Consider the following 16,925-nt stretch of genomic DNA (forward strand, 5'->3'; position numbering starts at 1 on the left):
TCGGTTTCATCCCACATTGCAAAGACCTACAGGTTTGTAGGTTAATTGGCTTGGGGTATGTGTAAATTGTCCCTAGTGTGTGTAGGAGAATGTTAATTTGCGGGGATCGCTGGTCGCTGCCGACTCGGTGGACCGAAGGGCCTGTTTCTGCCCTGTATCTGTAAAACTAAAAAAAAACGATACCTCTAGACTCAGGAGCAGTTTATTCCCAACAGTTATCAGGGAGGGTGTTCTTAAGGGGTTGGACAGGCTAGATGCAGGAAGATTGTTCCCGATGTTGGGGAAGTCCAGGACAAGGGGTCACAGTTTGAGGATAGAGGGGAAATCCTTTAGGACCGAGATGAGAAAAACATTTTTCACACAGAGAGTGGTGAATCTCTGGAACATTCTGCCACAGAAGGTAGTTGAGGCCAGATCATTGGCTATATTTAAGAGGGAGTTAGATGTGGCCCTTGTGGCTAAAGGGATCAGGGGGTATGGAGAGAAGGCAGGTGCAGGATACTGAGTTGGATGATCAGCCAAGATCATATTGAATGGCGGTGCAGGCTCGAACGGCCGAATGGCCTACTCCTGCACCTATTTTCTATGTCTTCTATGTTTTCTATGTGTGGTCCTGCCCTCCAATCTAACTCAGTGAACACCTTTGAACTATCTTTAGTTGGACTCCACCGGATTTCAATGTTATATCTTTGCATTTTGTCCCCTGTAGGAGCCATTTATGCTTAAGTTAGTTACTGTTAGTATATTATAGCCATGTCTAGATATTCCTAGCTGTATCTTTTTTGTTGTATGCTTGTGGGTGAGATTTTATACGTAGAAGGGCGTGTCTACATCTGAGGAGGCTGGAGTAACCACAGAGAGTGGGCAGTCAGTTTAGCCTCGAGGGATGGAGGAGACAACAGTTTTTACCACACGACCCTATAGGACATGACGCGGGTGAAACAGTTAGTAAGAATGAAAAGTTAAAATTTGTATTGGAATAAGAAATACTTGATATGAATCACTTCTTTAGGGATATAGAAACATAACATAGAAACATAGAAAAATAGGTGCAGGAGTAGGCCATTTGGCCCTTCGAGCCTGCACCGCCATTCAATATGATCATGGCTGATCATCCAACTCAGTATCCTGTACCTGCCTTCTCTCCATACCCCCTGATCCCTTTAGCCACATGGGCCACATCTAACTCCCTCTTAAATATAGCCAATGAACTGGCCTCAACTACCTTCTGTGGCAGAGAATTCCACAGATTCACCACTCTCTGTGTGAAAAATGTTTTTCTCATCTCGGTCCTAAAGGATTTCTCCTCTATTCTTAAGCTGTGGCCCCTTGTCCTGGACTTCCCCAACATCGGGAACAATGTTCAATCCGACCTCTCTGTCCTGGGTCTCCTCCATTGCCAGAGTGAGCAACACCGGAAATTGGAGGAACAGCATCTCATATTCCGCCTGGGTTGCTTGCGTCCGGATGGCATGAACGTTGAATTCTCCCAGTTTTGCAAGCCCTTGCTGTCTCCTCCCCTTCCTTAACCCCCGAGCTGTCTCCTCCCATCCCCCCGCCCTCGGGCTCCTCCTCCTCCCCTTTTCCTTCCTTCTCCCCCCCACCCCCCATCAGTCTGAAGAAGGGTTTCGGCCCGAAACGTCGCCTATTTCCTTCGCTCCATAGATGCTGCTGCACCCGCTGAGTTTCTCCAGCATTTTTGTGTACCTTCGGGAACAATCTTCCTGCATCTAGCCTGTCCAACCCCTTAAGAATTTTGTACGTTTCTATAAGATCCTCCCTCAGTGCAGAAACAGGCCCTTCGGCCCACCGAGTCCGCACCGACCAGCGATCCCCGCAAATTAACATGATCCTACACACACTAGGGACAATTTACACATGCACCAAGCCAATGTAGGTCTTTGTTTGTGTACTTCAATAAATGACCAATTAATCAAGAAATAACGATTGGAAGATTAGTTTTAGCTATTTGCTAGTGCGTAAGCTATATCTCTTCTACATCTCCGAGTAGTAATGGCAAAAATCTAAAGTTGGGCATTGGAAAGTTAAGAAATTGCCATCCCAGGCCCTTTACCTGTAAGATATAGCTTACACACTAGCAAATAGCTAAAACAAATCTTCCAGTTGTTATTTCTTGATGAATAAGGTGATTGTATTCAAGTATAGTCTTTTCTTTGACTGGATAGCACGCAAACAAAACCTTTTCACTGTACCTCGGTACACTTGACAGTAATTAGCCAGACAAAAGAAAAAATATTTCGCAGATTTATTTTAGCGAAATATACAACTAAAATCTTTCCTGCCTGTTATTGTAACAATGCAAATTTATGTTCTAACACATTCCTTAAACATATTAGCAAGAGTTATTTACCTATTGGTTTTAATTTGATCAATGTAAATTGAGGACTAGCAGCCAGTGGAATTTGTCGTGAAGCACGAAATATATAGAGTCATAGAGTGATTCAGCGTGGAAAGAGGCCCTTCTGCCCAACTTGCCCACACCGACCAACATGTCACATCTACACTAGTACCACCTACCTGCCTTTGGCCCATATCCCTCTAAACCTGACCTATCCATGGACCTGTCTAATTGCTTCTTAAACGTTGTGATAGTCCCTGCCTCGTCCCTCCTCCGGCAACTCGTTCCATTCACCCACCACCCTTTGTGTGAAAAATCTTTTTAAAAATAAAACGATTTTGAGATTCTGTTGCACCTTAATTTTGGTTAATTGCTCCCGTAATGCTTAAGAAAAAAACGTCCCATGGAGAGCAATATGACTTGAAGCATATCCAGTGCAGGAAGCTCATCAAATGCTCGTCCAACTCATGCCAGGAAGTGCCTTTGGTAAATGTATTTCCAATGGGGTAGTGCTGAAATAAACAGCGCTGCGTGCTTTAAGTTCTCGGCTAAAAATTATAAAGGTGCAGTAACTAACTACTTCCTTCTGCAGGTGCCCCATTTCCAGTGCGCCTGCTCTTTAATTTAAACTGAAGTGATGCAAATCTGCATAATCAGTTAGTCGGTCAACGCCTATTCATCTCACGAGAAGGCACACTAATAGATTTTGTAAGCTGCAGAAATATTGAACATATTTAATAACTGCGGCATTCCTTGCGACTGTCTTGTACTGCTGACACTCCATGAAGCAACAATAGGTTTCATTCCAGTAATGTCCTTAAGGCCCCTGTCCCACTTAGGAAACCTGAACGGAAACCTCTGGAGACTTTGCGCCCCACCCAAGGTTTCCGTGCGGTTCCCGGAGGTTGCAGGTAGTTGCCGGAGGTTGCAGGTAGTGGAAGCAGGTAGGGAGACTGACAAAAACCTCCGGGAACCGCACGGAAACCTTGGGTGGGGCGCAAAGTCCCCAGAGGTTTCCGTTCAGGTTTCCTAAGTGGGACAGGGGCATAACAAGGCAAAATGTTCCTAGCAGTTTCATGGGAGTGTTCTCGAGCAAGGCTTGACACAATGCAACATTCTCCACAGGTCAGGTGTATTTGAGAGAGACATATTGCTCTTAGGGCTAACGGAATCAAGGGATATGGGCAGAAAGCAGGAACGGGGTTCTGATCTTGGATGATCAGCCACCATCATATTGAATGGCGGTGCTGGCTCGAAGGGCCGAATAGGCCTACTCCTTCCCCTTTTTTCCATGATTCTATGACATAAGGAGATGTTAGAGAGGAACTGCAGATGTTGGAATCTTGCATAGAACACCAAAGTATCTCAGCGGGTCATGCCTCTGGATCTGAGGAACGGTCTCGACCCGAAACGTCACCCATTCCCTCTCTCCAGAGATGCTGCCTGTCCCGCTGAGTTACTCCAGCATTTTGTGCCTATCTCTGGAAGACATGGATAGGCAACATTTTCGGTCCAGACCCTTCATGAGTCTGAAGAAGGGTCCTGGCCTGAGTTATTAGGGCAGGTGGAGAAAGTTTGGTCAAAGATTTGGATTTTAAGGTAAGACTTAAAGGAGGAGACAGCTGAAGCAACTTAGGGCGAGTATTCCAGTGATTAAGGCCTTGGCAGAGAAAATTCCAAACAATCTATTTAAAATGTGATAGGCATTAAATATATTAACAATGTGAAATGGGAAAATAATGCAGTCAGATACAGAGTACTTTTTTCTTAAACGAGCTATAATTTCTTGGTGTAGCTCCTATTTATTTACAGAATTGCCCCTTTTTAATCAAATGATGAAACTGATGCTTAGTTCAGTTTAGTTCAGAGATACAGCGCGGCCACAGGCCCTTCGGCCCACCGGGTCCGCGCCGACCAGCGATCCCCGCACATTAACACTATCCTACACCCACTCGGGACAATTTTTACATTTACCAAGCCAATTAACCTACAAACCTGCACGTCTTTGGAGTGTGGGAGGAAACCCAAGATCTCGGAGAAAACCCACGCAGGTCACGGGTAGAACGTGCAAACTCCGTACAGTCAGCACCCGCACCCGTAGTCGGGATCGAACCCGGGTCTTCAACGCTGCATTCGTTGTAAGGCATCAACTCTACCGCTGCGCCACCGTGGTCTGGGCTGCGCCCACAATTCTCCGCTATATCTTGTGGATTAGAAGATATGGTGTTACTACTCCCGAATGCAAGTACTTCAGAGCCACGTAACACAAGTCAAAAACCAGGTTCAGGTTCAAAAAACAGTTTTAATTATTCATTGGAACACAAAACTCAAACCTGATTTAAACAACCCAGTCAGGGATATGGATAAACCGACAAACAATTTAACAATGCTCCAGCCAGCCACGCCATGGGCCGTCGAACCGGAGATTCCAAAACCTGCCCAAAGAGATACAACCCTGAAACCAAAATACACGAAAACTCTAAGGTCAGCCCTTATCCGTCCCAATTCAATATCTATTAACAAGGAATGGTGAAAATACACAAAGTTCTATGCCATGTGGTCAGGCTTCCTCGGCCCCCACCAACAGTCTGCTCATCAGTCAGAGTCTACGACGAAGAGGAGAATCCTGGGAAGCTCTGGTATTTATACTTCAGATGAGTCACCCGTCACCTGACGCAGCTTGGCCAATCGGGTACAGGAGCCTTTAACCCCTTGATTCCAGACTCACAGCCACGAGGCCTGTGCTTGGGAGAGAAACAGAGAGGTAAGTACATAGCATTCACCAGGGGGGGGGGGAGCGCCTAACATATGGAGAAAGATCTTTTATACCCAGAAGATGTTTGGAATCTGGACCTCCCTGCTTGGGTAGATGGTGGGGGCAGAGACTTGTCAAGCACTTGAATTCAAAGCAAGTCTTGGGTTGGATAGAGTGGCTGTGGAGAAGATGTTTCCACAAGTGGGAGAGTCTAGGACCAGAGGTCATAGCCTCAGAATAATAGGACTTCCTTTCGGTAGGAGATGAAGAGGAATTTCTTTAGTCAGAGGGTGGTGAATCTGTGGAATTCTTTGCCACAGAAAGCTGTGGAGGCAAAGTCAATGGATATTTTTAAGGCAGAAATAGATAGATTCTTGATTAGTACGGATGTCAGAGGTTATGGGGAGAAGGCAGGAGAATGGGGTTGAGAGGGATGGATAGAATAGCCACGATTGATTGGCAGAGTAGTCTTGATGGGCTGAATGGCCTAATTCTGCTCCTATCACATGAACGGTAGATGGTATTGGTATGGGCACTTGTGTTCAAGAAGGAACTGCAGATGCTGGAAGATCGAAGGTACACAAAAATGCTGGAGAAACTCAGCGGGTGCAGCAGCATCTATGGAGCGAAGGAAATAGGTGACGTTTCGGGCCGAAACCCTTCTTCAGACATGCACAAACTCCCTCCCACACACACAAGCACATACATGGGCACTTGATGGTTAGCATGGATAAGGTGGGCTGAAGGGTCTGTTGCTGTGCTGTACGACTCTGATGTTTCACAAGCTCTGACCTGAAACATAATCTCTGTTTCTCTCTCCACAGACACTGCCTGGCCAGCTGAGTCCATTGAAGATCGACCGACAGCATGTCTGGGGGCCGGCACCTCACGTTCTGGCTTGGCGTATTACAGCCCTCAGGACTCGACACTGCCTTCGACACTTTCAGATAATCGGCTTTTCCAGTCTTTTGTCTCACAATCCCAGCATCTGGTCTGTTCCCCGTTCCACTTGCAAAATATTTCAGAATTCAATCATCCCCTCCTCTAGACTCCAGGCTCAGCAGCTCTCTCATGGAAAACTGACAGAATTGGAATATTTCTGTGACTATCTATGGGTGTTGGGGGGGGGGGGGGGGGGAGGGAGAATGTTTATGTACACGTGTGTGTTAGAGGGTGATTCCGTGTGTGTATATAAGCGCGTGTGTTTTGTGTGTCCGTGTGTATGTATGTGTGTGCGGTGGAAAATGTTCATGTATGTGCTTGTGTGTGTGGGAGGGAGTTTGTGCATGACTTTATGTGTGTGTGAATGTTTTTATATGTGAGCCTGTGTGTGTGAATGTGTGTGTGCATTAATGTGTGCCGATGTGTATCTGTGTGAGTGTGCTTGTGTGCGTATGTGTGTATGTGAATGTGTGTATGTGAATGTGTGTGCATATACGAGTGTGTGCAGGTCTGTGCAAATCTGTTTGTAACGTGTGTGTTTTTGTGTGTGATTGTGTGTGTGCCTGTGTCTCTGTGTGAGTGCGTTTTTGTATGTATATGTGGTGTTTGTGTAGGTGAATGCTTTTGGGGTGCAAGTGTGTGTGTGCCTGTGGGACTGTGTGTGTACGTGTCTGTATGCTTGTCTATGGGACTATGTGTATGGGTGTGCATGTCTGTGGGACTCTGTGCGTGTCTGTCTGTCTTTGTGTGTGCCTGTGGGACTGTGTGTGTATGCGTTTGTGTGTGTGTCTCTACGTTTGTCTATGGGACTCTGTGTGTGTCTGTCTGTCAGTGTGTGCGTGTGTGTGCATGTGTGTGCATGTGTGTGCATGTGTGTGCATGTGTGTGCATGTGTGTGCATGTGTGTGCATGTGTGTGCATGTGTGTGCATGTGGGTGTGTGTGTATGTGTGTGCATGTGGGTGTGTGTGTATGTGTGTGCATGTGTGTGCATGTGTGTGCATGTGGGTGTGTGTGTATGTGTGTGCATGTGGGTGTGTGTGTATGTGTGTGCATGTGGGTGTGTGTGTATGTGCGCATGTGGGTGCATGTGTGTGTGTGTGTGTGTGTATGTGCTCATGTGTGTGCATGTGTGTGTGTGTGTATGTGCGCATGTGGGTGCATGTGGGTGTGTGTGTGTGTGTGTGCATGTGTGTGCATGTGGGTGCGGGTGTGTGTGTATGTGCTCATGTGTGTGCATGTGTGTGTGTGTATATGTGCGCATGTGTGTGTGTATGTGCACACATAAACCACGTGCCAACGCCCTTGGGTGAAGAAGTGAGAATACATATGCAGTAAATATTAATTATATACGCATCTACCAATTTGTCAGAAGTGGTATTTAAACAATGAGAGCTGATAATATCACTGGAGAGGAAATGGTTTGGGAGGGTTACTAGACCCAGCGTGGCAGAGAAGTCTTTAATTACCCTGCACATTTGATGTTGAAGTACCCTTAAGTTAATGACTTTATCATTAGCGATGTTAATTCACCACACTTGCTAATTCATTCAAGTATTGCCACTGGGACATTGAATAAAATATCCAGACCGTAACAGGAAATAGATAAAGAAGGGAAACATGAAGCATTTCAAAGAAAGAATAAAACTGCAAAGGAAGCACTATCTCTTCCAGGTAATTCCTCTCTGAGCATTGTGAAAAAATATTGCCTTGAAATTTCTGATTTCATTGCTTTATTCTCAGTTTATATTTTTTCATCTTCATCCAAATCTTTTGTGAATATGTGTAGGAAGGAACTGCAGATGCTGGTCTAAACTGAAGATAGATGCAAAGATAGACACTGGAAAAGACACTCAGCGGGTAACTTAGTGACCCTTCTCCAGTGAAAGGTCACCGATCCATGTTCTGAAGAGATGCTGCCTGACCCGCTATGTTACTGCACCACTTTGTATCTCTTTTTGTACACCAGCTTCTTGTTTCCACATAGAGTCTGAAGAAGGGTCTCGACCCAAAACGTCACCTATTCCTTTTCTCCAGGGATGCCGTCTGGCCCGCAGAGTTACTCCAACTTTTTCTGTCTAGCGTTTGTGAATGTAGGTTGCTTTTCTTTAATAAGGTTTTCTACCCTATGTGGAACTGCCATCTTTGCACTTCTTGAATTTGGAGTATTCTCCTGGAGTCACAGATAGGGTAGAGCTGCATGGCAATGAAGATTCGAGAGCTGATTCCAGTTAGGGACAAAGTGTTTAAGAAGGAACTACAGATGCTGGAAAATCGAAGATACACAAAAATGCTGGAGAAACTCAGCGGGTGCAGCAGCATCTATGGAGCGAAGGAAATAGGCAAAGTTTCGGGCCGAAACCCTTCTTCAGACTGATGGGGGGTGGGGGGGAGAAGAAAGGAAAAAGGAGGAGGCGGAGCCCGAGGGCTGAGGAAGGGGAGGAGACAGCAAGGGATAACAAAATAGGGAGAATTCAATGTTCATGCCCGCAGGATGCAGACTGCCCAAGCGGAATATGAGGTGCTGTTCCTCCAATTTCCGGTGTTGCTCGCTCTGGCCATGGAGGAGACCCAGGACAGAGAGGTCGGATACGGAATGGGAGGGTGAGTTGAAGTGCTGAGTCACCGGGAGGTCAGGTTGGTTATTGCGGACCGAGCGGAGGTGTTCGGTGAAACGAAAGGGACAGTTCTCTTACAGGTGAGAGCTAAAACCTTTCTTTGACTCTTAAGTGTCAGGACTGGGTTTTACAACTTCTGGGCACCATCAATGTCTGACCGATTGTCTTTGCACATCCTCACATCTACAATAAGGAAACAGCTCATCAAATTGTCCTAAGATAGACACAAAATGCTGGAGTAACTCAGCGGGATAGGTAGCATCTCTGGATAGTAGGAATGGGTGACGATTTGGGTTGAGATTCTTTATCTCATCTAATTGTACAAGATAATGCTAGTGTATGGGGTGTTCGCTGGTCGGCCGAAGGACCTGTTTCCGCACCGTTTCTGGAAAGTCTTAAGTCCAAAGACACAAAATGCAGGAGCAACTTGCTGGGTCAGGCAGCATCCCGGGAGAAAATTGATAGGTGACCTTTTGGGTTGGGACCCTTCCGCAAACTGTATAGTTTAAGATAGACACAAAATACTGGAGTAAAGGGCCTGTCCCACTGCACGAGGGAATTCAAGAGCTCTCCCGAGTTAAAAAAAAACCCAGACACGTGGTAAGCACGTAGAATGTATGTAGCGGGTACGTCGGAGCTCGGGACGTCTCTTAGTGGCTCGTAACGCTAACGGCAGGTACTCGGGAAATGCAGTAAGCTCGTGAAGATTTTAAAACATGTTGCAAAATGTCCACGAGAGCCCCGAGTACCTACGAGTGGCTATTACCGTAATTCTCCAAGTTCGAATCAGGGGAAACTCGGGAAATCTCTTGAATTACCTCATACAGTGGGACAGGCCCTGAACTCAGTGGGACAGGCAGCATCTCTGGAGAGAAGGAATGGGTGACGTTTCGGGTCGAGGCCCAAAGTATCAACCATTCCTTTTCTCCAGAGATGCTGCCTGTCCCACCGAGTTACCCCAGAATTTTGTGTCCATTTCGATTTAAACCAGCATCTGCAGTTCTCTCTAACACAACTGTTTAGTTTAGAGATAGAGCATGGAAACAGGCCTCGGGCCTATTGACTCCATGAAGATCATCATTCGACAGCTCTTCAGCGCGTCGTCCACAGAGCGCAGAAGATTATTGGGACCCCGCTAATAGCCTTGGAGGGCATCTACTACACACGGTGCCTCAGGAAGGCCGTCAGCATCCAAAAAGACTCCACGCACCCTTTTTTTTTTTTTTTTTTTTTTAATCAAAAAATATTTATTCAAATATTAAAATAGTATTGACAATACAATAAAACAAAACACCACCATAATACAAGACGAACAAATATGCTAAGCAACTGCTAAACAATTATATTGCAATCCTTGTCAAGGATACATTCAACCCCCCTCGGTGCCCAGCGGTCCCGGAACTCCCTCAGGGTGCCCGTAGACAGGGCGTATTCCCTTTCCATCCGCACCCGGGCACGGACGTATCCACACACCCTTGTAAGGGACTGTTCGAACTACTTCCCTCCGGCAGACGTTACAAGGCCTTCTACGCCCGAACCTCCAGACTCAGGAACAGCTTCATTCCCAGAGCTATAGCGGCTCTGAACCGGCCCGGCTGAGTGCCCCCCACCCCCATGGACTGTCTCCCTCGGATGGTCACGTCGCACAGACACATTTACACATTTGCACTTTAGTCTGTTTTGATGTTTTACTGTTTTAATGTTCTTTTTACAATCCATGTTCTCGGGGTATCTAAATCTAAATCTAAAGTTTATTAGTTATTTAAGTAATGACATCGGATGGAAGCTGCATAACAAAAATCTCGTTGCACTTATGTGCAATGACAATAAAATATATTATTATTATTATTATTATTATTATTATTATTATTATTATTATTATTATTATTATTATTATTATTATTATTATTATTATTATTATTATTATTATTAACCCATTCCCACTAGTTTAATGTCATCCCGCTTTCTCATCCTCTGTCTACACACTAGGGGGCATTTTCCAGTGATCAATTAACCCACAAAGCCGCACGGTTTTGGGATGTTGGAGGAAACCCGAGCACCCGGAGGAAACCTAAGTGTTCACAGGGATAACGTGTAAACTCCACACAGACAGCACCTGAGGTCAGGATCGGACCCGGGTCTCTGGCGCTGTGAGGCAGCAGCTCTACCAGCAATACCACTACCGATGGGTAGGAAGGAACTGCAGATGCTGGTTTACACCGAAGATAGACACAAAATGCTGGAGTAACTTAGGCAACATCTTTGGGAGAGGGAATGGGTGACGTTTTGGGTTGAGACTCTTCTTCAGACTGAGTGTCTGGGGAGAGGGAAACATAGAAACATAGAAACATATAAAATAGGTGCAGGAGTAGGCCATTTGGCCCTTCGAGCCTGCACCACCATTCAATATGATCATGGCTGATCATCCAACTCAGTATCCTGTACCTGCCTTCTCTCCATACCCCCTGATCCCAGGGCCACATCTAACTCCCTCTTAAATATAGTCAACGAACTGGCCTCAACTACATTCTGTGGTAGCAAATTCCAGAGATTCACCACTCTCTGTGTAAAAAATGTTTTTCACATCTCAGTCCTAAAAGATTTCCCCTTTATCCTTAAACTGTGACCCCTTGTTCTGGACTTCTGAAACAAAGAGATATGGACTGGTAAGGTGTGAAAATGACAGATCAAAGGGTACAATGCTCAAGGAAATGTAGAATGGTAGATAGACACAAAAAGCTGGAATAACTCAGCGGGACAGGCATCATCGCTGGAGAGAAGGAATGGGTGCCGTTTTGGGTCGAGTCCCTTTAGACTGCAGAACGTAGAATGGCACATTGTTAGCTGACGTCGAGGCACACAATCAGTAATATTTAATGAACCTAGTCGGAGAACTTGGATGGGGGAGGGACGGAGAGAGAGAATGCAAGGGTTACTTGAAGTTAGGGATATCATACCGCTGGGTTGCAAGCTGCCCAAGCGAAATATGAGGTGCAGTTCCTCCAATTTGTGTTGGGCCTCACTCACTCTGACAGTGGAGGAGGCCCGGGATAGCTGATGGGCTTGTGGGATTGAGAGAGATTGTGCAGAGTGCAGAGAAATATTGAGAAGGGGAATGGGACGAGGATTTGCTTCTTCAGGAGCTCAGCACGAGGGTAACGGGATGAAAAATCTCTTCCATCCTGTGTCAGCATTAAATTCTGGTAAACGTAAAGAAAAAAATTACCCACAGGACAGTTAACATGAGTGACACTGTTCTATGAAATAATTAATTCTGCGTGAAATTTGCCATGTTTAGAGTTTATGCAAATTCGGTGTCAGCCACTGAATATTTGATTTCAATTGTGTTTGATCTGACTGCGCTTTCAACTGAGGGTTGTCTTCAATTATACAATTACTCGATAAGTTTCATGAATTCCAGCGTACAGATTTGGAATAATGAATTTTATATCTCTGTCGAGGAAAGGAATGGAGGGTTTAGCAACACGACTGGACAAGTCAAGTCAAGTCACATTTATTTATATAGCACATTTAAAAAACAACTCTCGTTGGCCAAAGTGCTTTACATTTGTTATAAGAACAGTATAAACAAACAAACTACATACATATATACATATAGCCCTCGCTCAGTGGACGTCTGGAAAGGCTTGGGAGTGTAGATAAGATTTTAGTCTTGACTTAAAGGAGTCGATGGAGGGGGCAGTTCTGATGGGAAGGGGGATGCTGTTCCACAGTCTAGGAGCTACAACCGCAAAGGCGCGGTCGTCCCTAAGCTTATGCCTAGACCGCGGGATATTCAGCAGCCCCAAGTCGGCCGATCTGAGGGACCTGGAGGTGGAGTGGTGGGTGAGAAGACTTTTAATGTAGGAGGGGGCAAGCCCATTGAGGGCTTTGTAGACATAGAAGAGGGTCTTGAAATGTATACGGAACCGCACAGGGAGCCTGTGGAGAGAGGCCGGGATCGGGGTGATGTGGTCCCTTTTTCGGGTGCCCGTCAAGAGTCTCGCTGCGGCGTTTTGGACCAGTTGCAGGTGGGACAGGGAAGATTGGCTGATGCCAGTGTACAGAGAGTTGCGGGAGGAGATAAATGTGTGGATGGACAGGGTGGGAAAGATGGCGTAAGGCACATTCGCCTTCATCTGTCCGTTTTCCGCTTGGATCCAGGGTGGGTCCGCAGATTGATGAGCATCTGCGACCAGTGTGAGTTGGCCACGGGAGCCATGGTGAACCGCAGGAAGAGCAAGGCCATGCCCTTTGGCAACTGGCCCGACCGATCTTCCGTCCCCTTCACCATCAAGCCTGACTTCTTGAGGGTGCTGGGGATCTGGTTCGGGGGGGCTGAGGCATGTGACAAGAATTGGTTGGAGCAGACAGCCAAGGTGGGGGAGAAACTGGAGCTGTGGAAGTGGTGCTCCCTATCTATAACGGGGAACAATTTGGTGTTAGGGGCTACTGTACTTGGTGCAAGTGTGGCCCGTCCCCGCTCCCCTCCTGCACCACGGAGATCACCCGGGCCATCTTCCGCTTCATCTGGGGGTTGAGGATAGACCAGGTGCGGTGAGCCACAATACACAAGTCGGCAGACAACGGGGGTAAAAGCATGCTCAACGTCGCCCTCACCCTGATGGCTGCATCAGGCAGAGCATAGAGCCTAGGCACGTGGGCACCAAGTGCCACTACCTGCTGAAGTTCTACCCATCCCTGGTGTTGCGAAGGATGGGCCTGGCGTAGATGCCACGCAATGTGCCAGTCAGCAGGACATTGCCGCACCATCTGTCGTTGGTGGAAAGCTTCTTCCCGACCAACACCGTTGACCACAAGTCTATCAGGCAGTGGTCAGCACGGAATGTCCTGCAGGCACTGCAGGGAAATGACTCCATGGTACCTGTGGCATGGTTCCCTGTGCAGACTGCCCAGCTTGTCTGGCGAAATGCCTCATGGCCAGAACTCACCAACAAGCACCAAGACTTGGCTTGGCTGGCGGTGAGGGGAGCCCCCCTAGTCAGATCCTTCCCGCAACTTCGGAACCTCACTACCAGAGCACGCTGCCCTCGGGACGGCTGCCATGGAGAGGAGAGGACTCTTCACAGAGTCTGGAAAATTTGCAAGGGTCCCTGTCACGGTTTATTCTAAACAGCTCCGTCACAGTGGACTCTGTGATTTACCGACTGTTCCCAGGGACGCATTCAGAGATGGACATCATTGCTACTGGAAGGTCATCAACTTGGTGAAAGACGCTCTTTGGTCTGCCCGAGCTGTGTTGACCACCCAGCAGAGCGAGATGTCCGTCGGGGAATGTTGCCGTCTGGCCCGCTGCAGACTGCAGGAGTACGTGCTGAGGGACGCACTGAAGCTTGGTGCAGCCAACGCCAAGGCTCTGTGGGGGAGGGCCACAGTCTAGGGTCCTTCAGCTGCTGGACATGGGGGGCAAGGTGTGCTGGATACGCCCCTCAAAATAAGGGAAGTGATTTCACACCAGTGTAATTTGTGTAAACAGTATAGAACGTATGAAAAGCTGAGAGTTTCGAAATAATGTTTTGCACGGTTCGTGTATTGTACATATTTTTCAAAGGTTCAAAGGTATTTTATTGTCACGTATACCAATTAAGTTAGTGAAACTCGATTTACCAGGAAGGCCAATGGAGTTTTGGCCTTTATTGCTAGGGGGATTGAGTATAAAAACACGGAGGTCTTGCTGCAGCTGTACACAGTATTAGTGAGACCACATTTGGAATACTGTGTACAGTTCTGGGGTCCATACTTTAGAAAGGATGTACTAGCCCTGGAGGCAGTGCAGCGAAGGTTTACAAGATTAATTCCTGCAATGAGGGGATTGACATATGAGGAAAGGTTAAGTAGGCTGGAACTCTACTCTTTGGAGTTTAGAAGAATGAGAGGCGATCTCATTGAAACATATAAGATCGTGAGGGGCCTTGATCGGGTGGATGCACCGAGGATGTTCCCAATGATCGGGGAAACTAGAACTAGGGGACATAGTTGCAGAATAAGGGGGGGCTCTTTTAGAACTGAGATGAGGAAGAACTTCTTCACCCAGAGGGTGGTTAATTTATGGAATTCACTGCCCCAGGGAGCAGTGGAAGCAGAAACGTTAAATATATTTAAGTCTAAAATAGATGGTTTTTTAGCTGCCAAGGGGATAAGGGGCTACGGGGAGAGGGCAGGGATATGGACCTAGGTATGGTTAGTATAGTAAGACCTGAGTGATCTCCTGGACAAGTGTCGATCGCCTGGATTGGGGTCGGAGAGGAATTTCCCGGATTTTTTTTCCCGAATTGGACCTGGGTTTTTATCCGGTTTTTTGCCTCCCCCAGGAGATCACGCGGTTCTTGGGGTGGAGAGGGGTGATAGCGGTATAAAGGGGAGGGTAGTGTCTTGTGTTCTGTGTCTTGTGTCTACTGTTTGTGGGTAAGTGTGTCTGTTTAGTGTTCAGCCATGAGCGAATGGCGGTGCGGGCTCGACGGGCCTGGTGGTCTACTCTCGCACCTACTTTCTATGTTTCTATGTTTCTATGTTTACCACTTTACTTGAATAAAGTTTATTTTGATTTTTATAAAAGCTTCCAACCCAGCGGTATGAATATTGATTTCTCTAGCTTCAAGTACCCCTTGCATCCCCTCTTTCTCCATCCCCATCAAGTGATTGAATTAGTTTCAAAGTCATCTTGTAGAGTCTCATTGTCTGTAACTCATTTTCACCTAGCCCATGGCTAACAATGGCCTGTTTCCTTTATCGTCGTTACTTTTTTGCACATCTTTCATTCATTTGTTCTATATCTCTCTATATCACCGTCTGTATCTCTCCTCTTCCCTGAATCTCAGTCTGATGAAGGGTCTCGACCCGAAACGTCACCTGTTCCTTTTCTCCAGAGATGCTGCCTGACCCGCTGAGTCACTCCAGCTTTTTGTGACTATCTTCAGTCGTGTTGCAGTTGTATAAAACAATTGGTTGGGCCACATTTGGAGTATCGTGTGCAGTTATGATTGCCGCATTTGTAAAAGGATGTACCTTGTACTTTGCGAAGAGTCCACCAGGGACAATACTGGAAGCTGGTCAATTTTTACATTTACCAATCCAATTAACCTACAAACCTGTACGTGGGAGGAAACCGAAGATCTCGGAGAAAACCCACGCAGGTCACGGGGAGAACGTACAAACTCCGTACAGACAGCGCCCGGTCGGGATCGAACCCGGGTCCCCAGTGCTGCATTTCGCTGTAAGGCAGTAACTTAGAAACTTACAAAATTCTTAGGGGGTTGGACAGGCTGGATGCAGGAAGATTGTTCCCGATGTTGGGGAAGTCCAGGACAAGGGGTCACAGTTTAAGGATAAAGGGGAAATCCTTTAGGACCGAGATGAGAAAAACATTTTTCACACAGAGAGTGGTGAGTCTCTGGAACTCTCTGCCACAGAAGGTAGTTGGGGCCACAGTTCATTGGCTATATTTAAGAGGGAGTTAGATGTGGCCCTTGTGGCTAAAGGGATCAGGGGGTATGGAGAGAAGGCAGGTACAGGACACTGAGTTGGATGATCAGCCATGATCATATTGAATGGCGGTGCAGGCTCGAAGGGCCGAATGGCCTACTCCTATTTTCTATGTTTCTATGTAACTCTACCACTGCGCCACCGTGACTGCCCCTATGCTGAAGCTATGTTGAAGGTTCAATGGTTCTTTATTTTCAAATGTACCAAGGTACAGTAAAACGTGTTACTTTGTAAGCAGTTCAGTAAGTTAGCACTATGCACAAGTACAATCCCAGGTTTTGTGCTGAGCTCACTGAGACCATATTCATGAGTCGCCAGGTTTTGGCACCATTTTCAAAGTCCCCACTGCAGCTGGCCATGAAGGCCCGTTGCAGCCGTCGCCCCCATTCGGTTTGCCAGAGGACAAAGATTTAAAGTGGGGGGGGGCAATGATTTAATAGGAACCTGAGGGGGTAACATTTTCGGGTGTTGGGTGTATGGAATAGGTGTACAGGAGGAGGTGGTTGAGGCTGGGACTATCGCAATGTTTTCAGAAACATTTAGACAGGTACATGGATGACTCTGGAGAGAAAGAATGGGTGACATTTCGGGTCGACACCCAAGTCTCGACCTGAAACGTCACCCATTCCTTCTCCCCAGAGATGCTGCCTGTCCCGCTGAGTTACTCCAGCTTTTTGTGTCTATCTTCGGTTTAAACCAGGTTCTTATAGATGGATGACTCATTGTCACCTTCCCCTCATCTAGCAAGG

The sequence above is a fragment of the Amblyraja radiata genome, chromosome 6 (genome assembly GCF_010909765.2).
Source record: "Amblyraja radiata isolate CabotCenter1 chromosome 6, sAmbRad1.1.pri, whole genome shotgun sequence".
NCBI classification, from domain to species: Eukaryota; Metazoa; Chordata; class Chondrichthyes; order Rajiformes; family Rajidae; genus Amblyraja; species Amblyraja radiata.